General features: G+C 44.7%; 1 protein-coding gene across 22 annotated transcripts in view; it reads left to right on the top strand.

Annotated features, from left to right (window-relative positions):
- The window catches only part of CHRM3 (cholinergic receptor muscarinic 3), a 506233-nt gene that overhangs the window by 411642 nt on the left and 81389 nt on the right, over positions 1-13202 (top strand). Inside the window, exon 5 of one of the 22 annotated variants that reach the window (XR_012001054.1) lies at positions 9328-9453. The exons of the other annotated variants lie outside the window; for them this stretch is intronic. The gene's annotated coding sequence lies outside the window, so the exon portion shown is untranslated. Of the gene's footprint in view, positions 1-9327; positions 9454-13202 lie in introns of those variants that run through there. 22 annotated transcript variants of the gene reach the window in all.

Genomic DNA, 13202 nt, shown 5'->3' with positions numbered 1-13202 from the left:
GATCCCAGGGTTCTGGGATTGAATTCTGCATCGGGCTCCCTGTGGGGAGCCTGCTTCTCCCTCTGCCTGTGTCTCTGCCTCTCTGTGTGTGTCTTTCACAAATCAATAAATACAATCTTTTAAAAAAACATTTTTGGGGGGCACTTTGGTGGCTCAGTCAGTTAAGCATCTGACTCTTGGTTTTATCTCAGGCCATGATCTCAGGGTCATAGGATCAAGCCCTACATTGGGCTCCATGCTCGGAGAAGTCTGCTTGAGATTGTCTCCTTCTCCCCCTGTTCTGCCCCCCACTTGAGTGCTTCCTTCCTCTCTCTTTCTCTCTCTCTCTCTCTCACTCAAATAAATAAATCTTTAAATAAAAAATAAAAACATTCTCCTATTTGGAGGTTCACAATACATGCCAGTATATTGATGATTCTAAATAGTAAAATTTACAGTTAAAAAAAGGAGGAGGAAGACCTGCTTTGGACTGCCCAGCGTTTCAGACACCTGTTTGATCAAACAAAACTTTTTTCCATGAACTAACTACAGCAAATATTTATCTTCCTCAGCCACCTCATACCTTATCTCCCACTCTGAGGTCTTATTCCACGTGGAGGGGGAGGCACTGGGAAGTCCCCACTGATGGAGGTGCCAGCAGCTGTCACTCCGAGGGGTATGCCCTTCTTTTCACTCCTAAAATCCAAATTTAAATTAATTTAAAACATTTTTGGTACCCCTGGACTAGAAGACAAATGGTTAATTTCAAAGTAAAAATGAAGATTAGTGTGGATTCTCTCTCTCTCTCCTTCCTTCCCTCCCTCCTTCTCTCCCTCCATATCATAAGATTCATTTGTGTCATCTAGGTCTTGCTCCTGGGAGACAAAGTTCGATTTTTAAGAAGGTCACCGTAGGGTTTGTTTGATGTGTTCCTTGGCAAACCCAGGCTACTCTGCTTTACAGTGTTGGCTGCTTTTGGTCCTAGTCACACACCAGAGAATAGTCCTGAGTCACATCGAAGCTGTGCAGAGATGAATATATGAACGTGGAACCTTTCTGAGGAACCAAAGCTTCCTTCCCCTCCCCCACCTCCCCTGGAGGGAATGCACCTGTTCCTTCATCCGTGGGAACTGCCACGTGTACCTGCTGCCACCTTCAGCACTATGGAAGCCAACAAAATTAGCTTTAATGCTGACTCAGTCATGCCAGGCATACAGGACATTGGTTGGCCACTGAGCTGGTGAGCAAGATGGTCCAGGGAAGGCACCACACAAAAGCCCTGTAAATGGCAGCATTGTGCTTCAGCCCAGCAGGTGGTTTCTGAGCTGGCCTCAGAGATAAGGGCAGGATTTCAGCCCCTTCTTATTCCTCGCATTACTGACCATTTGCTTTTCCTTCTTTTCCCTCTGGCAACCTGCCCCCTGACCATATGCATTTTGGCTCTTTATCGTGTTTTGTGTTATTGGAAAGTAGAGATAAAGTAAATTTTGCAAGTCAAAGGATCGAAAAGGATTCATGAATAAAATCCAAAAGTGCTGTGCCGATGTAGCTACACCTCCTCTGCATTGTCATGGCCGTTGAGCATGTACCCATTCTCATGACTCACCCAGTAAAGGCAACGTGTGACTTTGAACAAGGCCTTTAAACTGCCTGCATTTTGTCCTGTGGAATTTTTTCCCTTCCATTTTTAATCAAGGTTGTCTATTTGTAAAATGAAGAGATTTGTTGAAAACGTTCTCAGAGCTCTTCCGCCTTTTTCTCTCATTCCATAAACTAGGTATAGTATCTTGACTTAATTAGTACTCATTTCAGAAGTTACAGTAATTAAAACCAAGCATATAAATGCAGAAGTTCAATCCTTCTGAAAGTTTCCCTCTTGCAAAAAAAAAATAATAATAATAATAATAATTTAAAAAACAGGAGAAAGTAGCTCTCATACACTCTGATATAAAGAAAATGCTAGAATGTTTATTCACCACAGGGAAGGTCCAGCTTAGCCTGCAGGCAGTCAAATGAAATATAAAACAATATGATGTTATTTGAACATTGGACAGAGGTAAATTGACTTTGGGAGGGGAAGACGTTTTCATCTTGGGCCCTGACTTTGCTGTTGGGGTATGTGTTGCCTGGGTCCAAGGCTACTCCTCCTGTCGTGTTTTAGGTATCTTTAAATCGCACTTTGAATGGACTCTTCTGCAGTTGAATGACGTGTAGTGACTTCAGCAAAATCGCTGCAGCGCTCTTACGTCAATGACAACTTGGACACTTGGTCCCTGCCGTTTGCTGGTTATCAGTGCATTTCACTCTGGTTGGGTTTTGCTTTTCGATTTTGGTTAAGACTTTCTCATTCGGGGAAACAAAACCCATGGCCAGGATTCCACGTCAGAGTGCTCCTCTCAGGTTCTCCTCCCATCGTCATCTTCAGAGGGTTCACCCACCAGTCGCTACCAGCAGCTGCTCTGATAGCAGGCAGAGCCTCGGGGCTGCAGATAAGCATCTAGAATCAGGGGAAGGCAGCACCTCCTTGTGATGTTTGCTACTGCCAACCCCCATGAGGCTGATTCAGGCCAAGGGAATGTGTTTGTCTTGCTTCAAAGAGATAGTCTTTCCTAATACAGTCTTGCTGTGTAATGACTCCAGCTGTGTGGCTGCGTTTTTATAATTTTTTATCCACGTAATCCTGTTTTCCTGAGAAGCTTTATTCAGAACATCTAAGCATTCCCTCACTAATCCCCACAGAGAGCCCATAAGTAAAATCCATATAAAATGGCACTCTGTAAAGCAAGGCAACCTGAGACCCAGGTGGAGTAAGACCTCGACGTCAGCCCTTCTAAGACCATGCTCAGCCCTTTGCCCACCACACCTGTCTTCTGGTCCAGGTAGTATATGGCAAGGAGGTTCTTCTCCAGGGAGTCACCGGGGCCTGGAATCTGATGGTCAGGAGCAGGGGAGTGAGGCTGCCTGGGCTCAACACCTGTCCTCTTTGCTGGCTGAGTGACCTCTAAGAAATGATCCAGCCACTCTATGCCTCTTTATTTCCAAAGTGGGGGTGTTAGTCCCTGCGTCACAAAATACAGGTGAAGGCACAGGAGCTGATGAATGCCAGAAGCCTTGCACAACGCTTGGACCTGTGCCTGTCACCCTCTCCAGAGAGGCAGTGGGGCAGTGAGACCAGACTCCGAGAGCCCCAAGCCTGTCCAGGTGCCAGGGGCACCCACAGAGAAGCTAGGAAATACCCGACCTGACCCTGAAGCCCCACTCAAATCTCGGCCAGCCCTCCCTCCAGGTGTCGTTCCCTGAGTTGTTTCTCCTTACTGTCCCCTGCCTAGCAGGGGTTTCCAGTCAGGCTGATGGTAAGTCATATTCCCTACCTGTCCAACCCCCAGAACCACCCAAATCTTCAAGATGACACAGCACCTTGAAATGACCATGGGCTAGAGCTTGTGTAGGTCCCTAGGACCTCCTACAATCTCTTAAAGGCATGTGGACACCTCCATGGGCTGCTGGGGCATGGCCTTTGGCTTCCTCTGCCTCAGCCTCCTGCCAGCTCTCCTCAGCAGGTGTCTCCCCCCAACAGAGGCAGCATGCACCCAAAACCCAGCACCCACCCACCTGCACTGACATGCCCCTCAGCTCTAACTCTCCAGACCCAGGGCACCGTGACTCAGGCAGCTGATGAGCTCCTGTATTGCTGCACACTCCCTTCCCCTGCTCATATGTCTGCAGGTATTCAGCAGCCATGCAACTTTAGAGAAATGACTTTCCTTTTCTGAAACTGCTTTTATGTATATAAAATAGAGATGCTAAACTTGCCTCACACAGAGGGTTTGAGAATTCAGGGAGCTGAGAGCAGGCACGGCATGCAGCACTGCCTCAGTCCGCTCTGGAGGCTGGCACGCACCACAGGCTGGGTGGCTCAAACAACAGATGTTTATTTTCTCACTGAGCTGGAGGACAGAAGTTCAAGATCAAGGTGCCAGCAGAGCTGGTTCCTGGTGAGACCTGCCTTCCTGGTTCACAGATGGCAATCTTCTCACCACGTTCTCACATGGCCTCGGCTCCTCACACACCTGGGCAGAGATCTCTGGTGTCCCTTGCTCTTCTTATAAGGACACCTACCCTATCAGATTAGAGCCCCACCCTCACTACCTCATGTACCCCTAATCACCTCTTTAAGAGCCCTGTCTCCAAAAAAACGGTCACCTTAGGGGTAGGTAGGACTGCAACATAAGAATTTTGAGGGGGCATGTCTCAGCCTCCAGCACACAGCACAGTTGCACAGTAAGTGGCCATCACTCGCTCTTCCTATGCTTCTCCCACCCCCTGGTGACACTTTGGTTTTCATCTTTAAATCAAATGCGTGTGTCCCTCTTGCCCTGGAGTCTGCTTCAAATGCAGCCCATTGGGGTGCCTGGTGGGCTCAGTAAGTTAAGCACTGAGCTCTGGGTTTGGCTCAGGTCCCAATCTTGCAGTCATGAGATGGAGCCCCATATTAGGCTCTGCGCTGAGCATGGAGCCTACCTAAGATTCTCTCTCTCCCCCTCTCCCTCTGACACCCCAACCCCCACCAAAAACAGAAAGGCAGCCTGTTTATTAACTGAGCCTCTCAATTCTGCTGCTTCATGCACATGGCCAGCCTCCCAGCAGATGAAGTGCCTTGTGCTCCTAAGAGCTTGTCATGTTCTTGGGATGCCTGCACCCTGTGTCATTCAGCTTCCACTTTCCTGCCACTCTGCATGCACAGCTGACTGGGGCCCCCACCACACTGAGCAGCTGTGCACCTATGGGAGCTCTGCCTCACCCTCCTTACACCTCGGCCCTGTACTCCCTCCAGCTGGTAGCACCCCAAATAAATGATCATAGACCCTATAGTTGCAGGCAGGTAGCTTAGGTCCCCTCTAAGAGGTCCCTGCTCAAGTGTCTTATCACATGCATAGGAAAGGGTAGAGCCAACACTCGCCACAGTTTCAAGTTTCTATTATTTCTAGAGATTGGGTATCATCTTGGGACCTGTCCTCCCTTCGGAGGAATAAGAATAGCAGATGTTTGGGTCTGTTACCTGGATTTTCTGTTTTTTCCTGGCAGTGTTAGAAGAACAGTTGAAGGTGTGGAGCTGTGCACATAGTAAACAATAGGAGAAAATTGGTCAGAGAGCTAAATAACTGTATAAAAGCTTGTAGGAAAGGTAGATATAAGATTGGACAATGGCATAAGATGACTGTGGGAAGTACTTGCTGTGTTGAAATGTTCAATGAAGGGGGCCTGGGCTGCTCAGTCGATTGAGCATCCAACTCTTGGTTTCGGCTGAAGTCATAATCTCAGGGTTGTGGGGTTCCAGCCCCATGATGAACTCCACAATCAGCAGAGTCGGCCTGAGATTCTTTCCCCCTCCTTCTCCCTCCCCTTTTGCCCCTCCCTCTGCTCATGCTCTCCCTTTAAATAAATAAATAAAATCTTAAAAAAAAATTTTTTTTCAAGAAATGTACACTGAAGAAACTAGCATGCTAAAGATATTGGGGAAACCCCACTACCACAGGCATAGACATGTGTAGACCTGCTACATCAATATGCCATCATTTTGTGAATCTGTTGATGGTGAAGCTTGAAGTACTGAGCAGGTTAGAGGTATTTAAGAGCTTTTATTCTCTACCAATCATCTTCCTGTTCCCATAAAAAGGATCTGCCTTTCGCCTGTTCAGCTCACAGCTTCACGCACTGACCTCATTTCCTAGATGCAGCCCGGGGTGCAGCCCCAGAGATGGCCACCTGTCCCTATGCCCACCTGACAGTGAGGACACTGGGGAGGCCATGGCCTGTGTGTAGCAGGTGGAAGAGACTTCCTGGGTATTAAGATACCGCTTATGACTTCCAGAGCCCAAAAGAACAGGTAGTTCTGAAGCATAGTAAATGGGAAGTTTCCACTTTGGCTTTCAAGATAGACAGTAAAACAAGTGGCCAGAGGGATGCCTGGGTGGCTCAGCAGTTGAGCATCTGCCTTTGACTCAGGACGTGATCCTGGAGTCCCTGGATTGAGTCCCACATCGGGTTCCCTGCATGGAGCCTGCTTCTCCCTCTGCCTGTGTCTCTCTGCCTCTCTCTGTGTCTCTCATGAATAAATAAAATCTTTAAAAAAAAAAAAACAAAAACAAGTGGCCAGAAAGTGTGTCCTTGCTATTTTGCATTCCAGAAGGAACCATGTGTCTCTTTAACCAATTTTATTAACGCCATTCAGAACATAGCCATTTGAAAACAATCGTAGCTGGGTTTATATGTTGTTCATTAGAGACTCACAATGAGGGCACTGAGTGAGATTTCTTCTTTTCTCTCCTTACATTCTTTTACAAACTAGAAGCCACAACCTGTCCTGATTTCTGTGGGCTTGTTACTGTCCCGTGTTTGCCTCCAAACCACCCAAAGAGAACAGCAGAAAGAGCTACACGTCCTGAGTCAGTGGGTTATGTGGCCATCCCAAACTGAGAAGACACAGTCTGTAGTGCACATCTCGGCCTGCTCTAAAAGAACAGTGGCTCCATTTACCCCACTGTGGCATGTGATGCTGATCTGAAGTGTCTCCTGGAACACAGGGCAGGGGGTGCTCTCTGCTGCTCTCACTCTGATATTATTGTTGACCTTTAGATGACACTGCAGGCCCATCAGTCATCAGGATCTTCCCAGAAGACTTCTGGTGCACCTTCTGAATACACCTGCTTTCTGGTCTCAACAGAGGTCAGACATTACCTGGTGCTTCTGGGTGGGAAATAGGAACCAAGTGACAGATGCCATGGAAGTGTCCATGATGAGGGAACAGAGGGGCAAGAGTGGGGACACGAGCCTGGTCTGTGCCAGTCTTCCAGACACTGAAATGAGAATCTACCCTTCCACCTGCACACCAGTGCCCAATTCTTTATGGCATTTTTTTAAAAAGTAAATTTGGAACTACTTTATAGAGGGTTAAATTCAGCTGGAATAGAATTTTAAAATTCTAGAATCAGAATATAGCTTTCTAAAACTTACTTTGAACATTCACAACATAAGAGATAAAAGAGAAGCATTAATGTCGGGTATTTCTAGATGGGACCCTAACCCATTAAATTTTAGCATCATCCAAAAATTATGGCCCACAAGCAACACGATTAAATAACAATAACTCTCTTATAACCAACAAACGATACATATAATTTAGTTGGGATGCTGGCGCTCCTGAAAAGCACCCATGTCTTGTAACTTGTATCTGTGTTTCTAAAACCAGGAGAGCATGGCACAAAGATAACTAGCTGGGTAGGAGTTGTTCATTTTCTGGTTTCAATAAATTATCTTTCAGTAAATTATCATAACCCAGAGATTGTTATCATCTACACCTTCACCCTAACTTGTAAAACAAGAGAATATACTTAATAGGAAGTAAACTTGGATTATGGACACTAACACCATTGCTAATGAATGAAACATGCAACAGGGTTTTGCATCAAGTAACTCCTTTAAGGAACATAGGAAACTATATGTTAGCATCATTACTGTAGTAACATGGGTACTCAGAGAAGCAGATCCAGAAAATAGTGAAAAAAAAAAAAAAGGTTATACACAGAGACCCAGACCCAGCAGCTCTCATTTTCCCATGGCTAAAGTGGCAAAGAAATAGACTAGAACTGTGGCCTCCCCCTGGAAATTTATTATTTAAATAATATCATTAAGAATTGTTCGGTCAAGTGCTCAGGAACTTGAGGCTGAAATGTTACAAAGCAATGGCAGAAAGGTTATCACAGATTTATGTCAAAGACCACTGTTGCTATATATCACCTAATCTCTAATAATAATCTCTAACAGTTGTGTAGCAGTTTATAAATTTCAAAGCACTCTGTCCTACATCATTTTATCTGATTGCCAAGACAGTTTGATGAGGGAGGCAGATAATGTGACGTTCCTCCAGGAAATTGAGAGCTGCAATGAGTAGCATCATTGCATTCAGCTGGGAATGTAAAACCCAACAGTAATATGGAATAGTAGAGCTAGGAAAGGCTTCCAGGCACCACATGGTTATGCCTCGTGCCTTTAAGCAAGATGGAGTCTAAAGTGCCCAGGAAGGGCAACAAGCCGGTGATGACAAATCCCCCAGCCTTGCTCCAGGAAGGCCACCTGTGTGATGCCCGAGGCAGAGCCCAGGTCCTGCCCACTTGCCATGCGTCCTGTTTCCCAGAGTGTCAACCCATACACACCTGTGTTCCTGCTCCCTCCCCTCTCAGCCTCAAGTTAGTATCACCAAAAGAATATATTCTAACTGATCATTCAAAATATGACCAATTAAATGACATATTGATGAGTCAGCTCAAACTTAAGAAATAATTTCAGAAATAGTTATAAACTTATGATGTAGATAAAATTATTTTTCTCATAAATAAGAGGTTCATGTGAGGTGTTTGAAGAGGAAAGGCAATAAAAAGGTGGACAACTCAAGAAGAGGATCCTTTCATGATTTTTTTTTTAAGTAAAATAGCAAACGAGGATAAGAAAAGTTTTCCAGAAGGAATTGAAGAGAAAATGGGCAAGCTGGTAGAATGTCAGATGCAAACAGAGTAAAGGAGACCATGGGGTGTTAGATCAGATGCTGGCCCTCTGCAGATACCCAAAGCTCACAACCACGCTGATGATAACCACTGAGCATAGCCAAGGGCCACCTGCCTGGTGGCATCTGGTTCCCTGGCATCTCACCCTGGCCACAGCAGTGCCTCACTCCACTCCAGCCCTCATGCCATGCATGTCAGACATCTCAGTCAGCAAATATATATTTTTTTGTTTTTTTTTTTATTTATTTGAGAGAGAGAGAGAGCACACATGAGGGGGGAGAGGCAGAGAGAGAGGGAGAAGCAGACTCCCCCCCCCAGCAGGGAGCCTGATGCAGGGCCCATTCGCAGCACCCCAAGATTATGACCTGAGCCAAAGGCAGACAGACCCTTAACCCACTGAGCCACCCAGGCACCCCCAAGTCAGCGAATACTTTTATCATCTTCCATTTAGAGTCCAGGAATACACAAGGTGGACTCCAGGCCTTCAGCTGAAGCATTTCCAATGCGGCATTGCGAACGAGACTTCCTTTCCAGGCTTAACGCCTTAAACTATCAGATGCCAGCCTCCAGGACCTGTCCACTGCCGGGAGCGTTCCATTTATTGCTGGCACATAATTGCAAAGTTCAGTGAAAAAATAAAAACCTCTGTAAGTTTGTGGATGAACACAGGGTAATTAATCAATGTATTGTTTCTTTTTTCTTGGAAGAGGGAAAAGTAGACTAGCTGAGAAAACAAAATTAGCATATCCATTAATGAGGGTCATGTTTGCTTTTTTGTATCCCTTAGGATTGTATCTTCCTGTGAAAATTCTGACGACCACTGAGCCTTGTAAAGAAAATGAGTGATTAGGAGCACACCCAACCCAGGACAGAAGGAAGGAAATTAACACCTGTTAAAATATCCATCAGTTAGAAATCAGTTTTCTTAGGACAAACCAACCTATTTTGGCATTGATGATGGCTACAAACAAAATCCTCACCAAAGAGTTCCGGCATCTGGTCCACAGACTCTTCCTTCTTACAGTGTTTCAGATCTAGTACCTTAGTTACTTTCACAGCTGTGCACTCAGCCCTAATTCCTGGCGATGAAACCCAAAACCCAGTCCTCTAGCTTTCTCTGTTAACCCATTTCCAGCCTAACAGTTGTCCCCTCCTCAGCTGATCACACACATTTGACAGATGCTTGCTGTACGTGTCCTGGTGCAAGTTCTGTGCTGGGCACCAGGTCTTGCCCTCATGGTATGTGCCATCCAGTGGATGCCTCGTCAGATCTGGGAAACTCACAGTTTCTGCGTTGTCTAGATTTCTTTGGAAAACCATTACAGGGATCCCTGGGTAGCTCAGCAAAACTGCTGAGCCTGCCTTTGGCCCAGGGCATGGTCTTGGAGTCCTGGGATCCAGTCCCACATTGGGCTCCCTGCATGGAGTCTGCTTCTCCCTCTGCCTGTGTCTCTCTGCCTCTCTCTCTCTCTGTGTGTCTCCCATGAGTAAATAAATAAAAATCTTAAAAAAAAAAAAAAAAAAGAAAAGAAAAAAACCCATTACAGTTATGGTCTTTAATGTTTTCTATCAGTTTTCTCATTCATTGCACTCTATGTTCACACCTAGAGAATGTCCCATCCCCCACCCAACCCCATCACTCATTTCTCAACTTCTGTGGTTATTCCACAGGTGACTAGAGGGTTTGGTGCACCTCAAGGGCTCTACGGTGTCAACAGTCAAAGACCGTTGTGTCTTTGTGTCTTTTCAAAGACTTGTGTACAAGTCTACTATGCCGAGCACCCTTCCTTCTTCTTCACTCTCAAACCTTATCTCCTACCACATCGAAAGTGCCACTCAACAATTCCCTCTTCCGCACAGCCTCCAGCTGGCCTCACCCGTCCCATGACACTCAGCACCACGTGCTGCTGTAAGTGCTCACCATGTGTCTGTGATATTCAGTGACTTTGAGCCTTCAAAGTCACACATGCTAAGAAGATATAATTGCACATCCATGTTCATAGAGCGGTAGTCACAATAGCTATGGAGAGAAGCAACCTAATGAGTCTATGGACATAGACACTAATAAACGAAGTGTGCTGTATACATGCAGTGGAACATTATGCAGCCTTCAAGAGGAAGAGAGCATTCTGACACCTGCTGCAACATGCAGGAACCCTGAGGACATTGTCCCGAATGCAGGGAGCCAGGTACAACAAGGCAAACACTGTAGGATTCCACTTACACCAGGTTGCTAGAGGGGATACAGAATCTGTAGAGATAGAAAGTAGAATGGTGGTTGTCAGGTCGTAGGGGGTTAGTGTTGAACAGATATACAGAGTTTAGTCCTGTAAGATGGAACGGTTCTGGTGATGGTTGTAAAACAATGTGAACATACTTAATGCCGCTGAACAGTGCACTTAAAAATGGCTGGGGTGGTATTTTTTGTGTGTATTTTACCACAATTTACATATATGTTGGTAAAAATCTCTTATGCTCATTTCCCCATCCCATTTGTTTGTGAAGACCTTGAGGGTCCCTGCCTCTTGCTATTTTACAATACTGGCATCACTTGTTACATTCTGTAGACACTGAAAACACAAGATAAACAAAGATGCTCAATAGACATACTTGAATGACTGCAAAGTGAATTATGTGGGAGAGAGTGGGGGAGGCAAAGGGAGAAATTTCTCCAGCTTCAAAGCATCTCTGACCTCTCTGGACTCAATGTCGTGTGGCAGCCATAGTCTGATGAAACCAAAGTCAATGTCACTGATATTTTGAGAAGACTGTGGCAACGAGCCAAATAAGCAAAAAATTACCTTAATCCACGGGGTTGGAAAAAATGAAAAGAATCCAATAATCAAAGGAAAGCTTTGAGAGAAACACAGAAGTAGGGCACTCTATTAAGTGGCCTTTAGGTGGAAGCAAGTGCAATCATGAATAAAAGCAACCTATGAGTCATATAAAAGAAATACGGATAAAATGAGATGACAAAAAGTGCATCAGTATACTGAGGGAAAATGCAAGAAATATCATTTCTACAACAGAAGGAAAGCTATAAATCAGGGGAAACAGCAATAGTCTATTTCTTTCCAGGCCAACCCTAAACGCAAGTTGCAGAGCTGGCCTGTGGAGGAGCTCACAACTTTTATTGGCAGTGTATGTGAGGAGACAAAAAGCAGCATATGGAGAAATACAAAAATATACTCTTTGGAGACACTGCCTCTTCAGATGTCAGGAAAAACCTGGATGGAAGTGTGCAGCCAGAGTGACATGCTACAAAGTCACAAATGCACATTACGCCTTAAGCAACTTATTGCTGAAATTGTCCCTTTCCCTTCTGGGTTCAGTAGAAGACTCTAAGGACCCAAGAGGGAGACCCTGGATCCCTCCGTGATGCTTAATGACCACACCATTAAAATGGGAAGACAAGGGTGCCTGGGTGGCTCAGTCAGTGAAGTGTCTGCCTTTGGCTCAGGTCATGATCTCAGGATTCTGGGATCAAGCCCTACATTGGGTTCCCTGCTCAGCAGGGAACCTGCCTTATCCTCTGCCCATACCTCTGTCATGCACTCTCTCTCTCAACTCAATAAAAATAAAATCTTTTAAAATAAATAAAAGAAAATAAAATAGGAAGACAAATGGGGAAGGGTCTGAGTCATTGTCCCATGAACTACTCCTGCTGTGCATCTCCCTGAGTAGGGCAGCCTGGCATCTTGTCCATCCCTCTATTCCAGAGGGGAGGGCTTGCATCACTGTGTGGCATCCTTGTTACCTAATTCCGTGCCCACCACGTTGGAGCTATGCAAGATGGGTTTTTTAAACTAAAAATGGATGAGTAAGTAGAAGTAGGCAAATTGCCGACTGTATCCCTGCTCCACAGCTAATTAGCTGTGTGATTTGATGAAGATATTTTAACTCTCTGTATCTCAGTTTCTTCATTAGTAAATTGGAGGTAATAATGGTTCCTGCCTCAGAAATTTTTAAAGGATTAAACGAAAGAGAATTGATAAAAAGTTTAGACCAGTGCGTGGGAGGAACATACCTCCATAAGTATTAGCTATTTTCTCATATTATTTTTGTTATCACTTTTACTAAGATACACTTGGTGACCAGCAAGAATTTCATTATGCATAGAGAGTATGAAATTTTTTTTAAGATTTATTATTAGATTTAAGATTTAAGATTTATTTATTTTTTGAGAAAGACAGTATGCACACAGGATGGGGGTGTAGAGGGAGAGAATCTTCACTCAGACTCCCTGCTGAGCGCAGAGCCTGACACAGGGCTCAATCTCAGGGCCCTGAGATCATGATCTGAACCAAAACCAAGAGTCAGATGCTTAATTGACTGAGCCACTCAGGTGCCCCAAGAATGTGACATTTTTAAAAGCACAAATTTACTCTTCTTAAAAAAAAACCAACATCATTTCCACCTAACAGTGAACTTCAATTATTCATAAATTTTAGGCCATATATCATTTGAACTACAAAGATATTTTTGGTAATCAAGTATCAAAGCTAAGATAATTTCAATGTGCTTTAAATTTTTAAAAATCCTTATAAAGTGCATGACAATTCTTTACATTGTTTTCAAAATACGTAGGAGAAATTTTAATTTTCCCTTTGTGTCACAGACTCACCCTTGTGATCATCCATTATTCAGTCCTCACTAGACACA

Source organism: Vulpes vulpes, chromosome 4 (genome assembly GCF_048418805.1).
Source record: "Vulpes vulpes isolate BD-2025 chromosome 4, VulVul3, whole genome shotgun sequence".
Lineage (NCBI taxonomy): Eukaryota > Metazoa > Chordata > Mammalia > Carnivora > Canidae > Vulpes > Vulpes vulpes.
This window is presented reverse-complemented; position numbering and strand designations above follow the sequence as displayed.